This window comes from Sus scrofa, chromosome 2, assembly GCF_000003025.6.
Source record: "Sus scrofa isolate TJ Tabasco breed Duroc chromosome 2, Sscrofa11.1, whole genome shotgun sequence".
Classification (NCBI taxonomy): Eukaryota; Metazoa; Chordata; class Mammalia; order Artiodactyla; family Suidae; genus Sus; species Sus scrofa.
The window spans coordinates 18613605-18638847 of record NC_010444.4 but is presented as its reverse complement, the minus strand read 5'-3'; the positions used below and the strand labels follow the sequence as shown (position 1 = coordinate 18638847).

Here is a 25243-nt window from a genome sequence, read left to right as displayed (position 1 = left end):
CCAATAAGGAACTAGTATCTGTGATATAACAAGGAATGCCTAGATCATCAAACAAAAAAAACAAGACCAATAGAAAAATGCACCAAGATTACAACGTAGAAAGATGTACTCAAACTCATTAGTAATCATAGGTGTTCAGAAAAAAAGCCACAGTAAAATATCTCTATACCCAGAAGACTAAAAAAGTTTGAAGAGTAAATAAATCAAGTGTTGATAGAGATGAGAAGGTAGGAACCCACGTACACTGGTGCTGAGAATATAAAGTGGTAGGACCATTCTGGAGAGCAACCTGGCGGAGTTCAGTTAAATGAATACAGATATTAATAAACTGTTTCTGGGTATGTATGACTTAACACAGGTCTCCAAAGGGACAAAATTGTGAATATTGATCTCATTGTTTTTGGTGGCAGATGCTTAGAGCCAACCTGGAATGCTTAATCCCTTTGGGGAAGTGGGAGAATAGGTAAAATACGGTGAGAGCACATATATAGAACTATGCTTTAGATAGAAGCAAAGTACTATGTGTACCCATCATGTAACATATTTTTTTTGAAAATACGGTATTTAGTGAAAGTAATAATGAAATCGATAATGTAATAGCATTTGTATGCATTTAAAAACATATGGACAGGTGTTCCCCTTGTGGTGCAGCAGAAACAAATACGACTAGTATTCATGAGGCGGTGGGTTCAACCTCTGGACTCAGTGGCTCAAAGATCCCACGTGGCTGTGGCTATGGTGTAGGCAGGCCGCTACAGCTCCAACTTGGCCCCTAGTCTGGGAACTTCCATATGCTATGAGTGTGGCCCTAAAAAGCAAAAAAAATAACAAAATACATGGACACAAAAATGTCTTATAAGAAAATATTCAAAAACATGTCATACATATGATGGTTTCCTAAGGATGACGGAAAAGTTGCCCATAGAAGGATAAGGAGAGAGAACAGGAGTGGGAAATGAGGTGAAAGAAACTAAAAGACCAACCATTGCATACGATCAGACTTTCTGTGCCTGAGGTCCAACAATAAATCTTCCCCAAAAGAAAACATAATTCTCCAATAGTTAAAGTAAATTCAAAGAGTAGAACTATCTTTTAAGTCTACCACACTTGGAAAAAATTTAAACGAGATCAGCACTTAAAAAAGTGTGGTCAAACAGGCATTCTCATATGTTGTTGGGTATACAAATTGGTATGACCTTTATAAAGGACAGTATTTAGCAACAGCCTTAAAAATGCTTGTGTCCTAGCAACAAATTGTAAGTTGAAATTAAGAAATAAAAACATTTAAGTATCACCAGTAAACATGAAATACTTAAGGATATATTTAACAAGGTGTGTGCAAGACCAATATGCTCAAGTTGCTGAGAGAAACTAAAGAATATCTAAATAATGAGAAAGTTACCATGTTCATGAAATACACAATATTGTTAAGATTTCACCTCTTGTCAAATTTTTCTGCAGATCTAAAGAAATCCCAATTACAATACCAGTAGGGGTGAGGCCTCTCCCCCTCCCCACATAGATAATTCAAGAGGCTAAAATTTATATGGAAGTACAAAGGCTAGAGCAGCTAAGACAAGAAGAACAAAGAGAATTTGCGCTATGTGATTTTAAGACTTACTTTAAAACTACAGTAATCTAAGTATAATTTTAACATAATGAAAAGCCAATGAGACAAAGTGCAAATGTACACAAGTAACATTGAGTAACTCTCAATAAAAGTTTCAGGCTAAGTCATTCAACAAAAATAATCTTTTCAACAAACGGTGCTGGAATAGTTGGGTATCCATATGCAAAATGATGAGCCTTGTCCCTAGCCTCATTCTACTCACAAAAATTAATTTGAAATGGGTCATAAATCTAAACATAAGAGAAAATTTCTAGGAGAAAACAGGAGAAAAGTCTTTGTGATCTTGGGTAATTCAAAGACTTCTTAGATAAGACAAAAAGTAGGAAGTATAAAAGAAAAAATTGATAATAGTATTTCATCAAAATTAAAAACTTCCTCATCAGAATACACTCTGAAGAAATTCTCTTGTGACATAGGGGGTTAAGGATCTGGCATCACTGCAGCAGCTTGGGTCACTGCTGTGGTGCGGGTTTGATCCCTGGTCCTGGAACTTCCACATGCCGCAAGTGCAGCCAATAATTATAATAATAATACACTTTTAAAAAATGAAATGGTAAGCCAAAGTCTGGGAAAAAAATATTTGCGACACATCTCAGTAGTTGCATTTCTAAGAATTTAATATAAAGAAATAATCAGATGTGTATAAAGACGTACTAGAGTGTTGGTTTCAGCATTATTTATTATTTTTTAAATGATTTTTTATTTTTTCCGTTCTAGCTGGTTTACAGTGGTCTGTCAGTTTTCTACTGTACAGCAAAGTACTATATATAGTTCCCAGTGCTATAGAGCAGGATCTCATTGCTTATCCATTCCAAATGCAAAACTTTGCATCTATTAACCCTAGATTCCCAGTCCATCCCACTCCCTCCCCCTCCCCCTTGGCAACCACAAGTCTGTTCTCGAAATCCATGGGTTTCTTTTCTGTGGAAAGGTTTATTTGTGCCATATGTTAGATTCCAGATATAAGTGACTTCACTTATTATGAGAGTTTCTGGTTCCATCCATGTTGCTGCAAATATCATTGTTTCATTCTTTTTTATGGCTGAGTAGTATTCCATTGTCTATATATACCACATTTTCTTAATCCATTCATCTGTTGATGGACATCTAGGTTGTTTTCAGGTCTTGACTATTGTGAATAGTGCTGCAATGAACATACAGGTGCATATATCTTTTTCAAGGAAATTTTTGTCCAGATATATGTCCAAGAGTGGGATTGCTGGGTCATATGGTAGTTCTATGTTTAGTTTTCTGATTTACTTCCATACTATTTTCCATAGTGGTTATACCAATTTACATTCCCACCAACAATGTAGTAGGGTTCCATTTTCACCACATCCCCTCCAGTATTTGTTATTTGTGGACTTGTTAATGATGGCCATTCTGATTGGTGTGAGGTGGTACCTCATAGAGGTTTTGATTTGCATTTCTCTAATAATTAGTGATGTTGAGCATTTTTTCATATGTTGTTGGCCATCTGTATATCTTCTTTGGAGAAATGTCTGTTCAGGTCTTTTGCCCATTTTTCCATTGGGTTGTTGGTTTTTTTGCTGTTGAGTTGTATAAGTTGTTTATATAGTTTAAAGATTAAGCCCTTATCAGTTGCATCGTTTGAAACTATTCTCTCCCATTCCAAAAATATAGAATGCTTCATAACTTTACGTGTCATCCTTACATAGGGGCCATGCTAATCTTCTCTATATCGCTCCAATTTTAGTATATTGTACTGCAGAAGCAAGCACAAGAATATTGTTTAGAACTATCTATGGTATATCCATTCATAGAATCTGTCAAGCCATTAAACTTATATAGAAAATAGAACTTGTTTACTCTTTTAAGTGCAAAAGCAGATTACAATAGAGTATACACTAATTTTTTTGCTTTTATTTTTTTTGAAACTGGCAGTTAAAAGAATAAATTATTCACTATCTCATTGATAAATAAGGGGTGAAAGGGATTTTTGTGATCTTGTGCAAATGAGATCTAAAAATCTGCCACCTCCATGTCTGTTTTCTTCTCATCAGAGATGGAAGTGATTAAAATTTAAGACCAGTGTTCTTTAGCACCAAGGTAGACTAAGTTCACCGTTTCCTTTTACTATAAAACAGGGATTATACTCACCCAGAAGGATATTGACTAATGTTTGCAAATCCCCAAACTGACACCCTTCGGTTTGACTTATTTAAAAAATCTCTCTAAATCAGATTAGGAGGACTCTTACTCATTTGTGCCTCAAATCAGAAGAGAGTTGAAACGAGGTGTCAACAAGGGCAAAGTTATAATTAAACATGGATCCACAGCACATTCCCTGATGTACAGGAAGGGTCAGAATATCTCATCTCAGGTATAGCCTGCACATAAAATTTCCCATCTTATTGGTTGAGTAGCCCCAGAGCAGGAGTTCAGGGCCGCTTAGACTCTTGAATATTTCCACCTTGAAGCAGGGAGGATAATACAGGTCATCTGATTAGTGTTTGAACCCATATTCCATAGGGAATAAAGAGCCTATGAAATTCTTTCATTCATCTCTATCTTGGTGCCCTGAAATTTTCATTTCATGATTAAAAGAAAGAATGAGTTAATTCCAAGGTCTCCAACTTTGCACTTCCAAATTTGACCAACCCTTAAAACATCAAGGAAGTATCCAAACAGGAAAAAGAATTATTAAAATAATTGTATAGATTTTCAGTATCAGTTAACTTTTTGAAAGTAAAGTAGAAAAATGTTAGAGGTAGTGTTCAAACATTTTAAAACCATGTCTTCTATATACTTGGAAACCTGGATTCAAAAATTATATTCTTGGGGGTTCCCGTGGTGGCTCAGTGGAAATGAATCCAACTAGTATCCATGAGGACGAGGGTTCAATCCCTGGCCTCAATCACTGGGTTAAGCATCCAGCGTTGCCGTGAGCTTGGATCTGGTGTTGCTGTGGCTGTGGGGTAAGCTGGCAGCTATAGCTCCAATTCGACCCCTAGCCTGGGAACCTCCACATGCTGTGGGTGTGGCCCTAAAAAGCAAAAAAAAAAAACCCAAAAAATTATATTCTTGGAGTTCCCATCGTGGCTCAGCGATAACAAATCCAAATCGGATCCATGAGAATGCAGGTTGAATCCCTGGCCTCACTCTTTGAGTTAAGGATCCGGCATGGCTGTGGCCTGGGGTGTGGGTTACAGATGAGGCTTGGATCTGGTGCTGTGGCTGTGGTGTAGGCTGGCAGCTACAGCTCTGATTCAACCCCTAGGTGTGGCCCTTAAAAAAAGACAAAAAAAATCTATAATCTTGTCCACGATTTTTTTGTTGTTTTCCTCTATAATGTGCAATTAATTGGGTTTTTAAAAACAAGGTCTTTTGGAGTTCCTGTCGTGGCGCAGTGGTTAACGAATCCGACTAGGAACCATGAGGTTGCGGGTTCGATCCCTGGCCTTGCTCAGTGGGTTAACGATCCGGCATTGCCGTGAGCTGTGGTGTAGGTTGCAGACGCGGCTCGGATCCCGAGTTGCTGTGGCTCTGGCGTAGGCTGGTGGCTACAGCTCCGATTCGACCCCTAGCCTGGGAATCTCCATATGCCGCGGGAGCGGCCCAAGAAATAGCAACAACAACAACAACAACAAAAAGACAAAAGACAAAAAACAAAAAAAAACCAAGGTCTTTTATGTTCAGCCCAGTTTATTAAACACTTTACATGAATAATATATATTCTTAGTTTTAGAAATCATCTTTTTCATATTCCCATTAAAGGATTAAAATACCTCATTCATGAAATGATGAATGAGAAGTTTTGTTTGTGTTTTGCTTTTTGGGGCCACACCTGTGGCATACGGAAGTTCCCAGTCTAGGGGTTGAATTGGAGCTACAGCTGCTGGCCCACACCACAGCCACAGCAATTTGGGATCTGAGCCTCGTCTGTAATCTACACCACAGCTCAACACAACGCCAGATCCTTAACCTACTGAGCAAGGCCAGGGATCGAAATCTCATCCTCATGGATCCTAACTGGGTTCATTAACTGCTGAGCCACAAAGGGAATTCCCTGAGCATCTTATTTATGAGGGACTTGTGAAAATATTAAAACTGAGCCCTTTGGTCTCCCTACGAATTCAAACTAAAAAGAGACCTATGTTAAGTAACTTATAGAAAGAGTGAGCATTTGTGCATATCTTTTTTAAAACACACGCACATATATATGTATGACAAAGTGCAGAGACCTATGTTAAGTAACTTATAGAAAGAGTGAGCATTTGTGCATATCTTTTTTAAAACACACGCGCATATATATGTATGACAAAGTGCAGAATATTGTTATACTTTTTTTGTTTGTTTTTTTAGGGCCGCACCCGCGGCATATGGAGGTTCCCAGGCTAGGGGTCTAATCAGAGCTGTAGCTGCCGACCTACACCACAGCCACAGCAATTTGGGATCCGAGCCTCATCCTCGACCTACGCGACAGCTCACGGCAAAGCCAGATCCTTAACCCACTGAGCAAAGCCAGGGATTGAACCCACATCCGCATGGACACTAGTCGGATTTGTTAGCCACTGAGCCACAGTGGGAACTCCAGAAAATATAAATAAGACAATTCTGAAGGAAAAAAAAAGTCTAAGGGACAGTGAGTGTATGATTTGGTAATAAAAAAACAGAACCCTAAGGACTACACATAAACTCGCACAAGGATTATTTATTTATCCCTAACAAAAAACTCAAGTTTCTTTTCCTTTTCTTTTTTTTATTTATTTTTATTTTATTTTATTTTTTTTGCTTTTTAGAGCTGCACCTGCGGCACATGGAGGTTCCCAGGCTAGGGGTCAAATCAGAGCTACAGCTGCTGGCCTACGCCAGAGCCACAGCAATGCAGGAACTGAGTCTTGTCTGGAACCTACACCACAGCTCACAGCAATGCCGGATCCCCGACCCATTGAACGAGGCCAGGAATGGAACCTGCATCATCATGGATCCTAGTCAGGTTCCTTTCCTCTGTGCCACATTGGGAACTCCCCAAAACTGAAGTTTCAAAATTTTATTTTCAGATAATTGGCGTCAAAGAGCTATTCTCATTTGCACCCATATTTTCCCTTCCCCTCTGAATTTCATTTAAGACAAGTGTGCTTGAACCAAGAGCAGTTTTTTCCCTTTGTGTCTAACTATAAACAAAGTGCTCCAAGAAGGAAGCTATTTCACCATAAGAATATTCACATTTTCTATTTCTTTTTTTTTGTCTCCCTGGTGGTATTCAGAAAGTGGAATGTTTTCTCCTAAACGGACCTGGTTTACACATATTTCTCATGACTCCTTTGTGGTCAGTCTCGTGGCTGATTTTACATACATTTTTAGCAACTCACTTCCAGTAGTTCTTTGGGTAGTTACCTCAATAGCCATTTTCGCAGCTTGTAAACTTTTTTCATGTAATTCTACTTTCTTGTCTATTTTACCTGGTCATCAAAGTGTTCTCAATTTGATGAATCTTCCATGTATGTATGCTTGAAAATTTCAAAGATAAAAAACATTTGTGCTGTGTGATGTAGTAGCATTATAGTTTTCAAAAGAGCTGTTCCAAATGCCAGGTTCATGTGCCAGAGGCACAGTGAGGCCAAACAAAAACATCAGCATTTGGAGCAGAGAAAGGTTTATTGCACAGCCAAGCAAGGAGAATGGGTGACGAATGCTCAAAAAAACCGGGTTTTCATGGAGGAGTTCTTACAGGCAAAGTTAGGGGTGAGGACTGCAGGGTGTGAGACTTTCTTCGGATTGATTGACTGTGAGGTGACAGGATGGTGATCCAGGATTGTGCTCAGCCTGCTGTAACCATCTTCCACCTAGGTGGGGCCTTGGTTTTGGTAGAAGCGCTCAAAGATATTGCATATCCCTTGAGGAGGAACCAGGACTTAACTGCTGCACTATTGTTTATTTTATTTTTTTTTATTTTAAAAAGTTTTTTGTGTGTCTTTCTAGGGCCACACCCTTGGCATATGGAGGTGCCCAGGCTAGGGGTTGAATCAGAGCTGTAGCTGCTGGCCTACACCATAGCCACAGCAACGCGGGATCCGAGCCGCGTCTGCAACCTACACCACAGTTCACGGCAACGCCGGATCCTTAACCCACTGAGCAAGGGCAGGGACTGAACCTGCAACCTCATGGGTCCTAGTCGGATTTGTTAGCCACTGCACCACGACAGGAACTCCTGTTGTTTCTTTTTAAAAAAAAAAAAAAATTTATGGCTGCGCGACTGGCACATGGAAGTTCCTGGACCAGAGACTGAATCCAGGCTATAGCTGTGACCTACACTGCAGCTGCCGAAACGCTAGATCCTTTAACCCACCTCACCAGGCTGGGGATTGAACCCTCTCATCAGCAGAGAACTGAGCCACTACAATTGTGTTCATTTTTTGGTTTGTTTTTTGTTTTCCTAATGGAAAGGAAATTTCCCAGGAATTTCCCAGACTAGGGGTCAGAATCCGAGCTGCAGCAACTGGCCTATGGCATAGCCACAGCAACGCCAGACCCTTTTACCCACTGAGTGGCCTCACCAGGGGTGGAACTCACATGCTCCTGGATGCTAGCTGTGTTCTTAACCTGTTGAGATACAATGGGAACTCCTGCAGTCAGATTCTTAACCCACTCTGCCACAGTGGGAACTCCCACACTATTATTTCCTGATTTCTTCTCCTTTGTTTCTGCATTCCCTCACTTCCTGGGTTAGTAACTATTTGGATCTGCCCCTTGGAACTCAGGGAAGGTCTTAGGAGGCTGAATGAAGCCTATTTCCTACAAACAAGAAACGGGGGACACAGAAAAATTTGTATTTGGGTGGGACCCTGCTCAGTTTCAGAGCCAGTATAATTTTAGATATACATGCTGAAATACTTGACAGATAAAATGATGTTTCCTGTGATTTGCTTCAAAATAATTCAGGAAAGGGGATGTGGATAGTGGTATAGATGAAACAAGAGTGGACATGAGTTATGGAAGTTCATATTCTGTCTTTTCACATGTTTGAAATTATCCATACTATACCAGTAAATGTATTTTGAGAAGGGTTAATCACTGTATACTAATAACCTTGTAATAACATTTTACAGATTATTAAAATAAAAAGAATTATACCCGTGAGCAAAGACATGAACAGGCAATGTACAAAAGCAAAACATATAAATGGCAAATAAACATTGGAAAAAAAACTTCAGCCTCAAAAAAATCCAAATTAAAACTGTTGCAGGAGAAGGGAGAACAAGAGAATTGTCATACTCCAGGTCTTGGGCGAATTCCTGAGACAGGCCACCAAGTGAGGGTCCTTGGCTTAGCACAGGAAAGAATTCAAGAGCCAGCCATAACAAAGTGAAAGAGAGTTTATTTAAAGAGATACAGGGAGTTCCTGTTTGGCTCAGCGGTAATGAGCCCAAATGGTGACCACGGGGATGGAGGTTCGATCCCTGGCCCTGCTCAATGAGTTAAGGATCCAGTGTTGCCATGAGCTGTGCTGTAGGTCACAGATACGGCTTGGGATCCTGTGTTACTGTGGCTGTGGCATAGGTCAGCAGCTATGGCTCCAATTTGATCCCTAGCCTGGGAACTTCCGTATGCCATGGATGTAGCCCTAAAAAAATAAAATAAAATAAAGAGATACACATTTGGAGTTCCCATTGTGGCTCAGCAGGTTATGAAACTGACTAGTACTCATGAGGATGAAGGTTGATCTCCGGCCTTCTCTCATTGGCTTAAGGACCCAGCATTGCCATGGCTGGCTCCCCCAATTTGACCCCTAGCCTGGGAACTTTCAGGTGTGGCCCTTAAAAAAAAAGAAGCAGGGAGTTCCCGTCGTGGTGCAGCAGAAACAAATCCAACTAGGAACCATGAGGTTTCGGGTTCCATCCCTGGCCTCGCTCAGCGGGTTAAGGATCCGGCATTGCCCTGGGCTGTGGTGTAGGTCTCAGATGCGGCTTGGATCTGACCTTGCTGTGGCTGTGGCTTAGGCCGGCAACGACAGCTCCAATTAGATCCCCAGCCTGGGAAGCTCCATGTGCTACAGGTGCGGCCCTAAAAAGACAAAAAAAAAAAAAAAAAGAAAAAGAAAAGAGGAGTTCCTATCGTGGCGCAGTGGTTAACGAATCCAACTAGGAACCATGAGGTTGCAGGTTCGATCCCTGCCCTTGCTCAGTGGGTTGATGATCTGGCGTTGCCCTGAGCTGTGGGGTAAGTTGCAGATGGGGCTCGGATCCCGCATTGCTGTGGCTCTGGCGTAGGCCGGTGGCTACAGCTCTGATTCGACCCCTTGCCTGGGAACCTCCATATGCCTCGGGAGCGGCCCAAGAAATAGCAAAAAGACAAAAAAATAGTAGTAATAATAATAATAAAATAAAAAGAAAAAGAAAGACAAATGAACAAACAAATAAATAAATGAAATAAATAGAGAGATAAACATTACATGGGCAGAATATGACCATCTTAGAAAGTAAGCGAGGCCCTGAGATGTGGGCGTTGTTAGATTTTATTTATCCATTTACCTATGGGTAATTTCATAGGCTAACAAGTGGGCAGATTATTCCAATTATTTTCGGGAAGGGGTGAAAATTTATAAGAATGGGGCCATTGCCCACTTTTTGGCCCTTTATGATCAGCCTCAGAACAGTCAAGGCTCTTGTAAATGTGTATTTAACATGCTAATATATTACAATGGATGTATAATGAGGCTCAAAGTCTACTGGAAGTCAAACCCTCTGCCACCGTGAGCCTACTACCCCATTTTGAGGGGGTATCCCCATCAGCTCTGTCATTCTTCTAAATGTTCTGCCCAGACCCCTTCCTGCCTCAAAACAATGCATGATATTGTGATTTACAACGAGAAACATATGTTTTGTCTTCCTCCGCTGTTCCTGCTTCACAGATTTCCAAGCTGTTGGAATTTCCTAGTTGAAAAAAACAATGGGAGGGGGCATCGTTTGTTGTAATAGCCACTCTTTCGTGATCAGTTCCTGAAATAGCTCCAGAGGCATAAAGGTGAAAGGAGTGTCTGGTTATTCAGGCCAAGCCCCATTCAGCCACTGCTGAGTTTATGTTAATGAAGTGGCTTTTGGAAAACTCCTAAAGATGGGCGCTGGTTGCCAGCAGAACCAACCATGATTGGAGTGTTGAAACGTTCAGTCGCAACCCTCTGCCCACTTCTAGGGAGGAGAGAGGGCTGAAGGTTGAGTCAGTTGTCAGTGGCCTGTGATTTTTTTTTTTTTCTCCTTTTTCAGCCACCCCATGGGCATATAGAGCTGCCAGGAACCTCAGTTGTAACCTATGCTACAGCTTTGGCAATGCCAGATCCTTAACTCACTGTCCCTATCAACACCATCTACTGGCAGATAGCATCAGGCGCCACAGACTGAGTCCCACAAGACGGCCCCCACTTCGGATACCAAATACAAGTCCAGGTTGTTACTTCTCTTCTGACCACCTAGTTACAAATTGGAGGTTCCTATTGATAGGGATGGAGTAGGATGGTTACACAGGTAGTGGTAGAAGCCCCAGTAAGGGACCATAGATAGAGAGGGAAACCTAGGGAACTTTGGAAGACCATTGTAAGTAAATAATTGCTCAAGGCATCAGAATGAGGCAGGCTTGCTTAACTAGTGGAGGTGCCAGATATGCCTTAGATCATTGGGTAGAGGATGGGGTGAGGCCAGCATTTAGGGTCAGACCAAGGGCAGGAGTTTTTGGGGGGTTTTTTTTAGGGCTGCTTTCATGGCATATGGAAGTCCCCAGGCTAGAGATCTGAGGCATGTCTGCGACCTACACAACAGCTCAGGGTAATGCCGAATCCTTAATCCAGTGAGCCAAGGCCAAGGATCAAACCTGCATCCTCATGGATACTAGTCGGATTCGTTCCTGCTGAGCCACAAGGGGAACTTCAAGGGTGGGAGTTTAAGGACCACCCTTCTGCTGATTTGAATAAGCACCCTGCACTCCTAGTTTGACCTTACAGAGTCAAATACTCTCTTACCATATACCAAGAAGGAGCTACCGGTCAAAGAAAAAAGAAGAGGCAATCTTTTCCCACCCCAACTCCCCCTTGGATGATAAAACTGTAGCCCACCTAATCCTCAGGGCAGAGCCTTCTTGCCTGCCCACTTGCATCTTTCACGAGTGTCCTATCTTAATAAGTCTATTTCTTACCTATCACTTTGTCTCTCACTGACTTCCTTCTGCACTGAGGCACAAAGAACCTGAACCTCAGTAAGTCCAGACAGTGGGTGAGTGATTCTAATTTAAAGCTGTGGTTCAAGTCCCAGTCTGGGTTCTGGCTGGGTTCAAGTCATAGTTAATCTACTTGCTTATTGGTGTTAGTAAACACACATTTGGAAATGTGAGACTTTTTTCACTTGTAGGATTTAGAAATGCGTTGAATAATGACAAGGGCTGTTGACAAGGGCGAGGTGAAGCCAATAATCCACCCACCCCTAGTGGGCATGGGAATCCAGTGGGCACCCCAGGTTGTCATCTCTATCTTGTCAGGAAAGTAGGCATTATTTGCCATCCCCAATGTACACGGAAGCTAAGTACTAGAAACGCCCAAGGTCACACAACTTAGGGCTTGTTCTTTTCCTCATACCACTGAAAAAGGAGATTCTTTTGATGAAATATTTTTTCAATATATATGATAATGAGTTGTTTTCTGACCTGGGTGATCCAAGAGGATTGTGAAACAGAGCAAACATAAGCCCAGCCCATGGGCTGGAGCCAAACCTTGTCCCCCCAGGGATGTGAGAGTGAGATATCTATGTAGTTAATCACACACCCAGGAGGCATTGTGGGCTTTTCACCTCACCTCCCTTTCATACCCTTTCCTGCCCTAAGTCCCTTGCACGCCAGTGACCTGCTCTCTCTTCCCTGAACTCTTCAGACCTACAGCCTTAGGAATAGAAGGGAGCTAGAAATAGGAAAATATTTTAAGTCCCCTTTCTAGAAAATGTGAACACAGTTCCCTCATGATGAACAGAGTCGTAACCACTCTTCTGATGTCTCCACCTCCCCGTAAACTGGGTAGCAGGGTGGAGGTGGTATGCCTAAGATCTAGTCACCTCGGGTAAGAGGTGACAGTGAAGTTGGTAGACCTACCGGAGGAGCCTAAAAATCATGACAAAGAGTAACCAGCCCATTGTGTACTTCTTTTAACAGCTTGCTTTTCCTCCTGCAGAGAGTAAACAAACTGATTTGAACTAGGTGAGGCAGAAAAGTGTGACTTCTTTCCAATTCTTGGTTTCCTTAAGGAAAAATCATGAGTTAGAACTTAAGACAACACCCAGAACCAACAGAGGAGCTATTTAGTTTAAAAACTGTGACTGGGAGTTCCTATCTTGGCTCAGCGAAAATGAATCTGGCTAGTATCCATGAGGATGCAGGTTTGACCCCTGGCGTCACTCATTGGGTTAAGGATCCGGTGTTGCTGTGAGCTGTGGTGTAGGCAGCAGACGTGGCTCGGATCTGGCATTGCTGTGGCTGTGGTATAGGCCGGCGGCTACAGCTCCAAGTCGACCCCTAGCCTGGGAACTCCATATGCCACAGATGCGGCCCGAAAAGACAACAATAATAATAATAAAGACAAAATGTTCCTTTTGGAGGTTCTTGGGGAGAGTTTGTTTCCTTGACTGTTTCAGCTTCTAGAGGCAGCCGACATCCCTTGGCTCTTGGACGGCTTCCTGCATCTTCAAAGCCAGCGTCATTGCATCTCTCCTTCCACAGTTAAATCTCTCAAAGTAAGGCTGAGAAAAGTTCTTGAATTTTAAGGGCCTGTGTGATTATATTTTTCTCACCTGGATAATCTCCTCACCTCAAAGTCCTTAACTTAATCATATAATCACCATATGTTGTCCTATAAGATAACATTCACAGGTTCCAGTGGTTAAGACAAGAATATCTGGAGGGGGGGAAAGGCATTATTCTGCCTAATACACACAGTATTCTGCCTAATTCCCACTGTGGTGCAGTGGGTTAAGGATCCAGCGTTGCCCCAGTTATGGTGTAGTTTTCAGCTGCAGCTTGGATTTGATCTCTGGCCCCGGGAACTTCTATACACCATGGGTACAGCTGAAAAAATAAATAAAATAAATAAAATAAAAAATATATATACACACACAGAGTTTTTTCTTAAAAAATTTGAAACGAAGGAACAAACAATAATACTGTATCCCAAAACAGCTCTTTTTGGCCAAGGATAATTCCCATAGAGGGAAACAGCTGTGAGCCCTCAGCATCTGTTTCTTTCTGCAAATGCAAGTGTTGGTCCTGGGGTGGGTATCTGGGTTTCATGTGCTAGCATTTGTTTACACTGTGGGTTTTTTTGCTTTTTTGTTTTTTTGTTTTGGTTTGGGCTTACTTTGGCCAGGCCTACTGCATGCATAAGTTCCTGGACCAGGGATCAAACCTGCACCACAGCAGCAACCCAAGCCACTGCAGTGACAATGCCCAATCCTTAGCATGTTATGCCACAAGGGAACTCCCTCACTATCATCTTTTTAAGGGTATGTTGAGTGGAGAAAGGAAGTGGTTGGCTTATGTTTGTATGATCTCAGCTTTTACTTTTCCCCCCTTTTTATTGAAATGTAATTGATGTACAGCATTTTAGTAGTTTTAGATGTTTTACAGAGTGATTTGCCAATTGCATATATTATGAAATGATCACCCCAATAAATCTAATATCCATCTGTCCCCACACAAAGTTACTGCAAAATTATCAAGCATATTCCTTATGCTGTATATTAAATGCCTGTGGCTGATTCATTTTATAGTAGAGTTTTGTACCTCTTAACTCCCTCTATTTTCACCCACCGTACTCTCCTCTGGCAAACACCCATTTGTTCTCAGTATCTGAGTATCTTTTCATTTTGTTTTATTTTTTGTTTAGTTTCTTAGATTCCACATTTAAGTGATATCATACCTATTTATCTTTGTGTGACTTGTTTCATTAAGCATAATACCCTCTGGGTCCGCTCATGCTGTTGCAAATGGTAAGATTTCACTATTTTTTATGGATGAGTAATTCTTATATATATGTTATGTATATCACATCATCTTCATTCATTCATCTGTTGCTGGATACGTAAGTTCCATATCTTGGCTTTTGCAAATAATGCTGCTATAAATATTGGTGTGCATGTATCTTTTTGAATTGTTTTCATTTTCTTCAGGTAAATACCAGGAGTGGAATTGCTGGGTCATATGGTAGTTCTATTTTTAAATTTTTTTTTTTGAGGAACCTCCGTACTCTTTCCTATACTGGCTGCACTGATTTATAATCTCACCAACAATGTATGAGGGTTCCCTTTTCCCCACGTTTTCACGACACATGTCATTTGTGGTCTTTTAGTTGATAGCCATTCCAAGGGAGTAAGGTGTTTCTCATTGTGGTGTTGATTCAAATTTATTTCCCTGATGACTAGTGATGTTGAGCATTTTTTCAATTTCATTTGCCTGTAAAAATGTGTATTTAGGTCCTCTGCCCATTTTTTTAATTGGGTGTTTGTTTTGTTTTGTTTTGTTTTGCTGTTGAGTTGTATGAGTTCCTTACATATTTTAGATATTAACACCTTATTGGACGTATTGTTTGCAAAGATCCTCTCCCTTTCGGTAAGAAGCCTTTTTGGTTTTGATAATTTCCTTTGCTGTGCAAGAGCATTTTAGTTTTCTTTTTCTTTTGCCTTTTAGGGCCACACCCTTGGCATATGGAAGTTCCCGGGCTAGGGGTCAAATTGGAGCCACAGGTGCCAGCCTACACCACAGACACAGCAATGCTGGATCCGAGCTGCTTCTGACCTACACTACAGCTCATGGCAACACCGGATCCTTAACCCACTGAGTGAGGCCAGGAATTGAACCCGCATCCTCATGGGGTGTCAGATTCATTTCTGATGCACCACAACAGAACTCCCAAGAGCATTTTAGTTTGATGTAGTCCCATTTGTTTATTTTTGCTTTTGTTTCCCTTGCCTGAGGAGACATTAAAAAAAAAAAAGGAGTTCCCGTCGTGGCGCAGTGGTTAACGAATCCGACTAGGAACCATGAGGTTGCGGTTCGGTCCCTGCCCTTGCTCAGTGGGTTAACGATCCGGCATTGCCGTGAGCTGTGGTGTAGGTTGCAGACGCGGCTCGGATCCCGCGTTGCTCTGGCTCTGGCGTAGGCCGGTGGCTACAGCTCCGATTCGACCCCTAGCCTGGGAGCCTCCATATGCCGCGGGAGCGGCCCAAGAAATAGCAACAACAACAACAAAAAAAAGACAAAAGACAAAAAAAAAAAAAAAAAAAAAAAGGGTACAAAGATCAATGTCAAAGAGCACACTGTCTGTGTTATCTTCTAGAACTTTTATGCTTTCATTGCAGGAAGATGGGGTGCAAGAGGATGGTCCTGTCCCAGGTCTTGGAGAGGTCAGGATGCCACCAGGTGAGGATCCTTGGCTTCGAACAGGAAAAAATCCAAAAGTGAAAGCTGGTTTCTTTAGAGAGATACACACCCCATAGGCAGAGTGTGGTCTGTCTCAGAAGGTAAGAGTGGCCTTGAAATATGGAGTGGTTAGTTTTTATGGGCTGAGTAATTTCATAGGCTAACAAGTGGGAGGATTATTCCAATTATTTTGGAAAGAGGTGGGGATTTCCAAGAATTGGGCCATCACCCTTATTTTTCTTTTTTCTTTTGGTTGTCTTAGGGCCACACTCACGGCATATGAAGTTCCCAGGCTAGGGGTCGAATAGGAGCTGTAGCTGCCCACCTACATATACCACAGTCACAGCCATGCAGGATCCAAGCAGCATCTGTGACCTACACCACAGGTCATGGCAATGCCAGATCCTTAACTCACTGAGCAAGGTCAGGGATCAAACCCGAGTCCTCATGGATAATAGTCGGGTTCTTAACCTGTTCAGCCATGGTGGGAACTCCCCATTGCCCATTTTTTTGACCTTTAATGGTCAGCCTAGGAGCTGTCATGCCTGTGGTTAAGTCATTTAGCATGCTAATATATTATAATGAGTGTGTAATTAGGCTCAAGGTCTACTGGAAGTTGAATCTCAGGCCAGCTTGGGCCTAGCATGTTCTACCAGATTTGGTTGTGCCCTCAAGGGCTAATGGTTGTGCCCTTCCAGCTTTGCTCCTGTCTCAGTTTCAAGCCTTACATTTAAGTCTTTAATCCAGAGTTAGAAGTGCCTCAGTGGAAACGAATCTGACTAGTATCCATGAGGACGCAGGTTCTATCCCTGGGCTCGTTCAGTGGGTGAAGGGTCTGTGTTGCTGTGAGCTGTGGTGTAGGTCACAGACGCGGCTCAGATCTGGAGTTGCTGAGGCTGTGATGCAGGCCAGCAGCTACAGCTCCGATTTGACCCCTAGCCTGGGAACCTCCCTATGCTGCAGGTGCAGCCCTAAAAAAGACCAAAAATACATACATACATACATAAAATAAATCTTCAATCTACTTTGAGTTTATTTTTGTATATGGTGTGAGAAAGTCGTCCAGTTTGATTCTTATGTATGCAGCTCTTTGGGGCTTAGTAGCACGCTCCTCTCTGGGCAACAGACCTATGTGCTCTAGGGGTGCCCCTTATGTGAGCTGTGTGCACCCTTCTGCTGTGATCTGGTGGACTCCTGTGGGCTTGCTGGTGGGGGGCTGGCCCCTAACCAGATTGGCTTCAAAGCCGTGCCTCCTGCTGTGGGTGTGGGCTTGCTGGGGAGCGGATATGAGGCAGGAGGTACATGGGCCCCTGGGCTGAGAACAGCTGGGAGTTGTTAGGCCAAGTAAATTGGGCCTTGCTTCTCTTCGGCACTTCAAGGAAAAATGCAATGATGGGAGCTGAGCTCTGCTGGCGTAGAAAGATAAGATGACCCCTTCAGTCACTCTGGGGGTCAAGGAGACTTCCCTTTCACACATGCGCAGTAAGACTCCTAGGGGTCCAAAAGGGAGGGGTGCCAGGACGCGATAAGTCCTGATACTGTCCTGGCACACGTGGCTCCGGAATCCATCTTTGCCAAAATTATGCACACGCATATCGGGGAGGGTCCTGTGTCATCAGGTGTGAGAAATAAAACAAGGTAATTGGCCAAAGGAAAGCAGAGACGTGCAAGAACTGTGCCATATGAGTGATTTAAATCACCTCTCTGGCGCGCTCCTCATTGGGGGCGGGTACCTGCCCCCACACACCTCTTTAGGGTACGTATTACTTTTTTGCTTCTGACTTAAACTGCTTCTCTGCGTGCTCTCCCATGTGTGGTGCTCTGTCTCCAACCATAAACTTCATACCTGTTTTCACAGTCTTTGCCTCCTTGAACATTCTTGCTTTCAACAGGGGGCTAGAATCAGGGCAATTCTGCTTTAAGCCTCAAGCTAGTCTAGTGGTTGGGATTCCTGGTTTTCATCCAGGCTGCCCAGGTTCAATTCCTGAGCAGAGAAGTAAGATCTTACTCCAAGCCATCACTCACTGCTGTCTCTCCGAGATCAGGTAGGCTTCCCTTGAGGCTGTCTGCGTAGCCTGGGGTCTTGGGGCCTGGGGCCTGGTGCTCCTAGGCATATAATGGAGAGTTACAGAATGGCACTTGCCAGCACCAGTGTTACTGAAATAGAGTAAGCTTCTCAAAATAGCTGCCACCAATGTCTCTTTTCCCCGGGGGAATTCCAGTTGCCTCCTGCCTCTCTTGAAAGTGCTCCAAGATCAGCCCAAGGGTCTGACCCAGGCTCTTTTCAAACTCCTGCCTCTATGCTGGGGCTTGGGGCATGTGAGGTTTTGCACACATCCTTAAGAACAGAGTCTCTGGAGTTCCTGTTGTGGCTCAGTGATTAATGAATCTGACTAGGAACCATAAGGTTGAGGGTTCGATCCCTGGCCTTGCTCAGTGGGTTAAGGATCTGGCGCTGCCGTGAGCTGTGGTGTAGGTTGCAGACACGGCTCGGATCCCGCGTAGCTGTGGCTCTGGTGTAGGCTGGTGGCTACAGCTCTGATTCGACCCCTTGCCTGGGAACCTCCATATGCCGCGGGAGCGGCCCAAGAAATGGCAAAAAGACCAAAAAAAACAAAAACAAAAACAAATAAAAACCAGAGTCTCTGTTTCCCGTAGGTCCCTGGCTCCCCCAAACATAAGCCCTGCTGGTTTCCAAAGCCAGATGTTCTGGAAGCTTTGTTTTTGTTTTTTTAGGGCCACACCGGCAACATATGGAAATTCCCAGGCTAGGCAGTTGGAGCTGAATCAGAGCTACAGCTGCAGGCCTACACCAGAGCCACAGCAATGCCAGATTCAAGCCACATCTGTGACCTGCATTGCAGTTTGCAGCAATGCTGAATCCTTAACCCATTGAGTAGGGCCAGTAATCAAACACGCATCCTCATGAATCCTAGTCAGGTTTGTTACTTTTGAGCCACAACAGGAACTTCTGGAGGCTTATTTTTCTGGTGCGCCACCCCTGGCTGGGGAGCTGGATGCGGGGTTTGGACTGTTCACTTCGTGGAGAGGACGGCTGTGATATGCTATTTCTCCCGTTCGTGGGGTGCCCAAGCAGGGGTGTGGATAGTGACTATACAGTGTCTCCACTCTTGCCATCTGTCTCATTTTGTTTCCTTCTTTGTGTTTTCCGTTGTGAAAAATCTTTTCTGCTAGCATTCAGGTCATTCAAATAGGCAGTTGCTTTGTAAATAGTTGTAATTTTGGTGTGTCTTAGGCAAAAGGTGAGTTCAGGGTCTTTCTACTCCACAGTCTTGGCTACCTCCTCATTGTTTTTACTTAAAAAAAAAAGTATGTTGTATATATCATATACACAGAAAAAGAAATGGAAGCATGCACTCCAAACTGCCAGCTGCAATTAATGGGAATAAGAAATAGGATGGGATACTTTTTCATTGTATATAGTTCTGTGAGCTTTTGAAACTTAACAGTGAAATACTAAAACATATTTTTAAAAATCCCTTTTTTCAAAATGATTGATTTCATTTTACATGTTTACAGAAGATTGAATGAAATGTGAGCAGAAGTTCGCTTATAGGAGTTCCCGTTATGGTTAAGTGGTTAACGAACCAGACTAGTATCCATGAGGATGCTGATTCAATCCCTGGCCTTGTTTAGTGGGTTAAGGATCCGTGTTGCCATGAGCTGTGGTATAAGTTGCAGATGGAACTCAGATCCCACGTTGCTGTGGCCGTGGTGTAGGCCAGCAGCTACAGCTCTGATTCAACCCCTAGCCTGGGAACCTCCATATGCCGAGGGTGCAGCCTTAAAAAGACCAAAAAAAAAAGTTCTCTTATAAACTAGGTGATAGAGTAGGAAGAGCCCTGGATTTTTAGCAAAACATCTTGGCTCTAGAAATAGGCCCATTGCACCAGTGTGGTTCTTAGGCAAGAAGTTCACCTCAAAGAGTTTGCTTGTTGGGAAAATGAGTGCTGTTGTGATATTTGAATGCATGATGTGTGTGACATCACTTTGAACATGATAATGCAATATCGAAGCGTATAAATGTTCACGTTCATATTCTATGGTGAAATTAACTTTTAACTTTTTGGAAACCTCAATTTCTAATGTCAAAGGTTTGTTTATCATTGCATTTTTTTTTTCCTAGAATTGCACACCTTCTCATCTGAGCTTAAAGGAGACGTTAAGTGTGATATTTTGAACTATGTTTAAATGAAGATGAGATAGAAGACAATAGAACTGTTAGAAATATGTAAGTTTTATTGTACAGCCAAATAAGGATTCAGCTGTTGTAGTGTGTTCTTTAAGATTCCTAGTTTCTATGTAATTCTCTAATTTTGTTTCATTCTATTGAACTACTCCTGATTTCACCCTGAAAATCTGACCTGAAACTCAATTACAGAAATACTGCCAATGAATTTAAAATCAAATGGGAACATTTGTATATGAATACGATACAATATTGTTGATTCACATTTCTTTCCATATTAAAGACTATTCTGAACTCTAAATCTTTTAAATAAATGAGACTGAAATCCAGTGTGGTGGTGTCTAAACATGTTATTTGTGTAATCAAATATTTCTAGAGACTATTCTGTTCTCCCTTAAGCACTTTTTTATTTTTATTTTTACTTTTATTTAAAAATTTTTATTTTATTTTATTTATTTTTTGTTTTTTGTCTTTATAGGGCTGCATCCACAGCATATGGAAGTTCGAAGGCTGGGGTCGAATGGGAGCCACAGCTGCTGGCCTACACCATAGCTCACCACAAAGCCGGATCCTTAACCCACTGATCGAGGTCAGGGCTCAAAACCACGTCCTCCTGGACCCTACCTGGGTTCATTAACCGCTGAACCACTAAGGAAACTCTAAATGTGTTCATTTTAAATAAGAAGTACTCCTGTTGGTTTCACGGCTAGTGCCCAGGCTTTATAGAAAAATTATTAATACCAGAATGAGGTGGTTTCAATCTTCAGTGTTCCTTGAGTTAAAACAATATACTTAACATGAGTTCTAACAGCAAGGGTACCTGTCCTTATTTATTTAAAAAAAAAAAACAACAATTATTTTTTAATGCCTGATTCATTTTATGTCAAGTGCTATGGTAGGTGCTAGAGGCATCTGTATGTATTCTTTATTTTATTTTTTTGTCTTTTTGCCTTTTCTAGGGCCGCTCTCGTGGCATATGGAGATTCCCAGGCTAGGGGTCTAATCGGAGCCGTAGCCACCGGCCCATGCCAGAGCCACAGCAACGCTGGATCCAAGCCTCATCTGCAACCTACACCACAGCTCATGACAACGCCGGATCCTTAATCCACTGAGTAAGGCCAGGGATTGAACCCTCAACGTCATGGTTCCTAGTCAGGTTCATTTCCGCTGTGTCATGTGGGGAACTCCTAATGCTCTATTCCTTTCTTTTTTGTATTTATTATAGTTTTTATCATGTATTAGTTGGACTTTGCCTAACGTTGTCTCTCCTGCTAGACTGTTTTCCTGTATTCATTCATCATTCATTCATTCAACAGGTTTTTATTGAATACCTACTAAGTGTTAGGTATTCTCAGGTACACATCTGAGGTGGAGAGATACAGTGGTAAATAAGAAAAGGTCACCGTCCTTAGGAACTTAATGTTCTATTGGCAAGATAGACAAAAATTAAACAAAAAATTTGAAGGCATTAAATATAAGGAAAGCGAATTAAGGCAAAAGGACAAGCAGTGATGGGGCAAAGGAGATGAGGCCATTTGGCCATTTGGCTTATGCAGGACAGTCAGTGAAAACTACTCTTAAGTGGGAGGATGCGTGAGCAAAAGCATAAATGATGTAAAGGAGTGAATCTTGGGAAATGAAGTGTAAGAGGTGCCAGGTAGAGGGAACAGAATATAGAACTGCTTTGAAGCTGCAATGAACATGACTTATTTGAGGAACTGCAAAGAATGTGGCTGGAATCAAGTGAGCACAGGAGGGGTGGTTGATATTTTTGTAGCCACCAGGGCAGATAAACTAGTATTGGAGGATTTTCTTTTTCATGTGATATGAAGTCCTGGAAGGGATTTGAGCAAAAGAAATATCTAACTATTGTTTGTTTGTCTGTTTGTTTGCTTTTTAGGGCCGCATTCATGGCATATGGAGGTTCCCAGGTTATGGGTGGAATCGGAGCTGTAGCCGCTGGCCTATTCCAGAGCCACAGCAATGCCAGATCCGAGCCGAGTCTGCGATCTACTCCACAGCTCACGGCAATGCCAGATCCTTAACCCACTCACTGAGCGAGGCCAGGAATTGAACCTGTGCCCTCATGGATGCTAGTCAGATTCATTTCCGCTGAGCCATGATAGGAACTCCAATATCTAACTAGTTTTAAAAAAATTCTAGTTGCTTCATGTAGGACAAACTTCCAGAGAGGCTTCAGGGAGACCAGTTAGGAGGCTATTGCTATACTTCAGGTAAGGAATGCTTGTAACTTGCATTAAGTTGGTGGTAGCAGAAGTGAGGAAAGTTGGCCCATCGGGATGTATTTTGGAGGTAGAGTGAACAAGACTTGCTGAAGATTTGGATATGGGAATGAAATGGAAAGAAAAGAATTAAATTGAGGTGGACCTCTAGGTTTTGGGCCTTAGAAAGAGGGCATATAGTGGTGCCTTTAACACAGATGGGACAAAGAGGGGAAAGGAGGTGTGTGTGTGGTGGGGGTAGAGTTCTGTTTGGAAGATGTGAAGTTTGAGATGTGCATTTTTGTTGTACATCTGAGTGGAGATGTTGAGTAACTACTCAACGTAAGAAAAGGTCACTGATCTCAGGAACTTAATATTCTATTGAGAAGACAGACAGAACTTAATTTGAGAGTTCCCCTTGTGGCACAGCAGAAACGAATCCGACTAGGAACCATAAAGTTGAGGGTTTGATCCCTGGCCTCGCTCAGTGGGTTAAGGATCTGGCGTTGCCGTGAGCTGTGGTGTAGATGGCAGAAGTGGCTTGGATCTGATGTGGCTGTGGCTGTGGCGGAGGCTGGCCAGCTGTAGCTCTGATGGGACCCCTAGCCTGGGAACCTCCATATGCTGGGGGTTTGGCCCTGAAAAACAAAATAAATAAATTTTAAAAATAAATAAAATTAAAAATAAACAATATGAAAGTGTTAAATATAAGGAAAACAAATTAGGGCAAAAAGATAAGCAGTGATAGGGCAAAGGAGATGAGGCTATTTGGTCTATTTATGTAGGATAGTCAGCGAAAACCACTCTTAAGTGGCAGGATGTGTGAGAAAAAACTAGGTGGAGATAATGTATGTGGGGTGTGTGTGTGTGTGTGTGTGTGTGTGTGTGTGTGTGTGTGTCTGTATACAGAAGTTGACCCTGGCCAGAGACATTTAGAAGTTATCTGCTTACAGTTGATATTTCAAAATATTTTAAATATTTAAATATTTAAAAATAAGGAATCTGGAGTTCTCATTGTCAGCGTATGTGAATCTGACTGGTTCCGCGAAGAGGCAGGTTTGATCCCTGGCCTCACTTGCTGGGTTGGTGATCCTATAGGGCCCCATCCAAAGCATATGGAAGTTCCCAGGCTCGGGGTGGAGTCGGAGCTGTAGCTGCCGGACTAGGCCAAAGTCACAACAATGCGGGACCCCAGCCACATCTTCACCTACACCACAGCTCATGGCAACGCAGGATCCCCAACCCACTGAGCAAGACCAGGGATTGAACCTGCATCCTCATGGATGCTGGGCAGATTTGTTTCCGCTGAGCCACGACGGGAACCCTGAAAAAAGATATTTAAAAATAAGAGACTAAGAGTTCCCTGGTGGCACAACAAGTTAAAGATCCAGCATTGTCACTGCTGTGGCTTGGGTTGCAGCTGTGGTGAGGGTTTGATCTCTGGCCCCATAACTTCTGCATGCTGTGGGCGTGGCCAATAAAATAAAAACAAGAGACGAGATAATGTAGGTAGACTGTATTGCAAAGTAAAGAGAGCTGGGTCTGAGACCAAAGGCACTGCATCATTTAGAGGCCAGCAAGAGCATTGACCAGCAAAGGACACTGTGAGGGAGCAGCTGGAGAGGAAATAAATAAAACTATTATTAAAAAAATAGATAAAAGAAAAAATAAACTATTTGAAAGCATTAAATATAAGGAAAACAAATTAGGGCAAAAAGATAAGCAGTGACAGGGCAAAGGTCACCTACTGTCGAATGGTAAAATTGTTCACTATTGTATACCTGGTACCTAGCTCAGTTACTGGCACATAATTAGAGCAGGATAATATTTGTTGAATGAGTGAGTCTTTACTTCTACTTACTTGTTAGCCATTTATTGAGTGGCTCTAGTTTCCAGATACTGTTCTAGGTCCTGTGGATTCACTGCCTCGTGTTCCCAATTTAATCATAAATCCTAGTGCAGGCTGTACATACATACATACAAATGCAGCAGAATATGTATTTTTAGTTTACATAACTCACTCCTCCTCCTTCCACCCTCTTCTAAGAAGAATGGGATTGAATAGCTGGAGGGCCCTTTGTTGGTGAGCAGTGATGAATAGGGATATATACATTTGGGCTGAACGGAGGCAGAAATCTCGACAAGAGAGAGAGGAGGAAGGTGAGGTGGAGGGAGAGGAGTGATGAGACTTCAGCTGAATTGGACAGAATAAGATATTAAATTCAAATAAAATAAAATATGAGATTTCCTGTCGTGGTTCAGCGGAAACGGACCCACAAGTACACAGGTTCAATCCCTGGCCTTGCTCAGTGGGTTAAGGATCCTGTGTTGCTGTGAGCTGTCATGTAGGTCACAGACGTAGCTCAGATCTGGCATTGCTGTGCCTGTGGTGTAGGCTGGAGGCTACAGCTCCGAATGACCCCTAGCCTGAGAACCTGCATATGCCATGGGTGCAGCCCTACAAAAGACAAGCCCCTCCACCCCCCAAAAAATACGCACCAGCTCAACTCACATGGCTGAATTTTGCTGGACAATTGACAGTTTATGAAGAAGTAACAGACCTAGGGGCAATCCAATTTATCCTATAAGAGGAAGTGGAGAAAGAGGGAAGGGGTTGGGCAGGGAGAGGGAAGTCTCTTTAAATGTTAGAAAAATTTGAATTTAGCTGCAAGATATGTTGAATTGTTGACCCTTAGAATTATTACCCTTAAAATTTATTACCCTAATTGTTGCCCTGCCTTTTAAGAAACTTTCTCAAGTCTTGAATCAGCA

At 42.4% G+C, this 25243-nt stretch overlaps 1 long non-coding RNA gene across 2 annotated transcripts in view; it reads left to right on the top strand.

Moving 5' to 3' along the window:
* Positions 1-20578, top strand: part of LOC100521654 — a 132390-nt gene extending 111812 nt beyond the window's left edge. For both annotated transcript variants that reach the window (XR_002341493.1, XR_301659.3), the window contains 2 exons: positions 15979-16039; positions 20187-20578. This is a non-coding gene — a long non-coding RNA (uncharacterized LOC100521654). The remainder of the gene's footprint in view (positions 1-15978; positions 16040-20186) is intronic.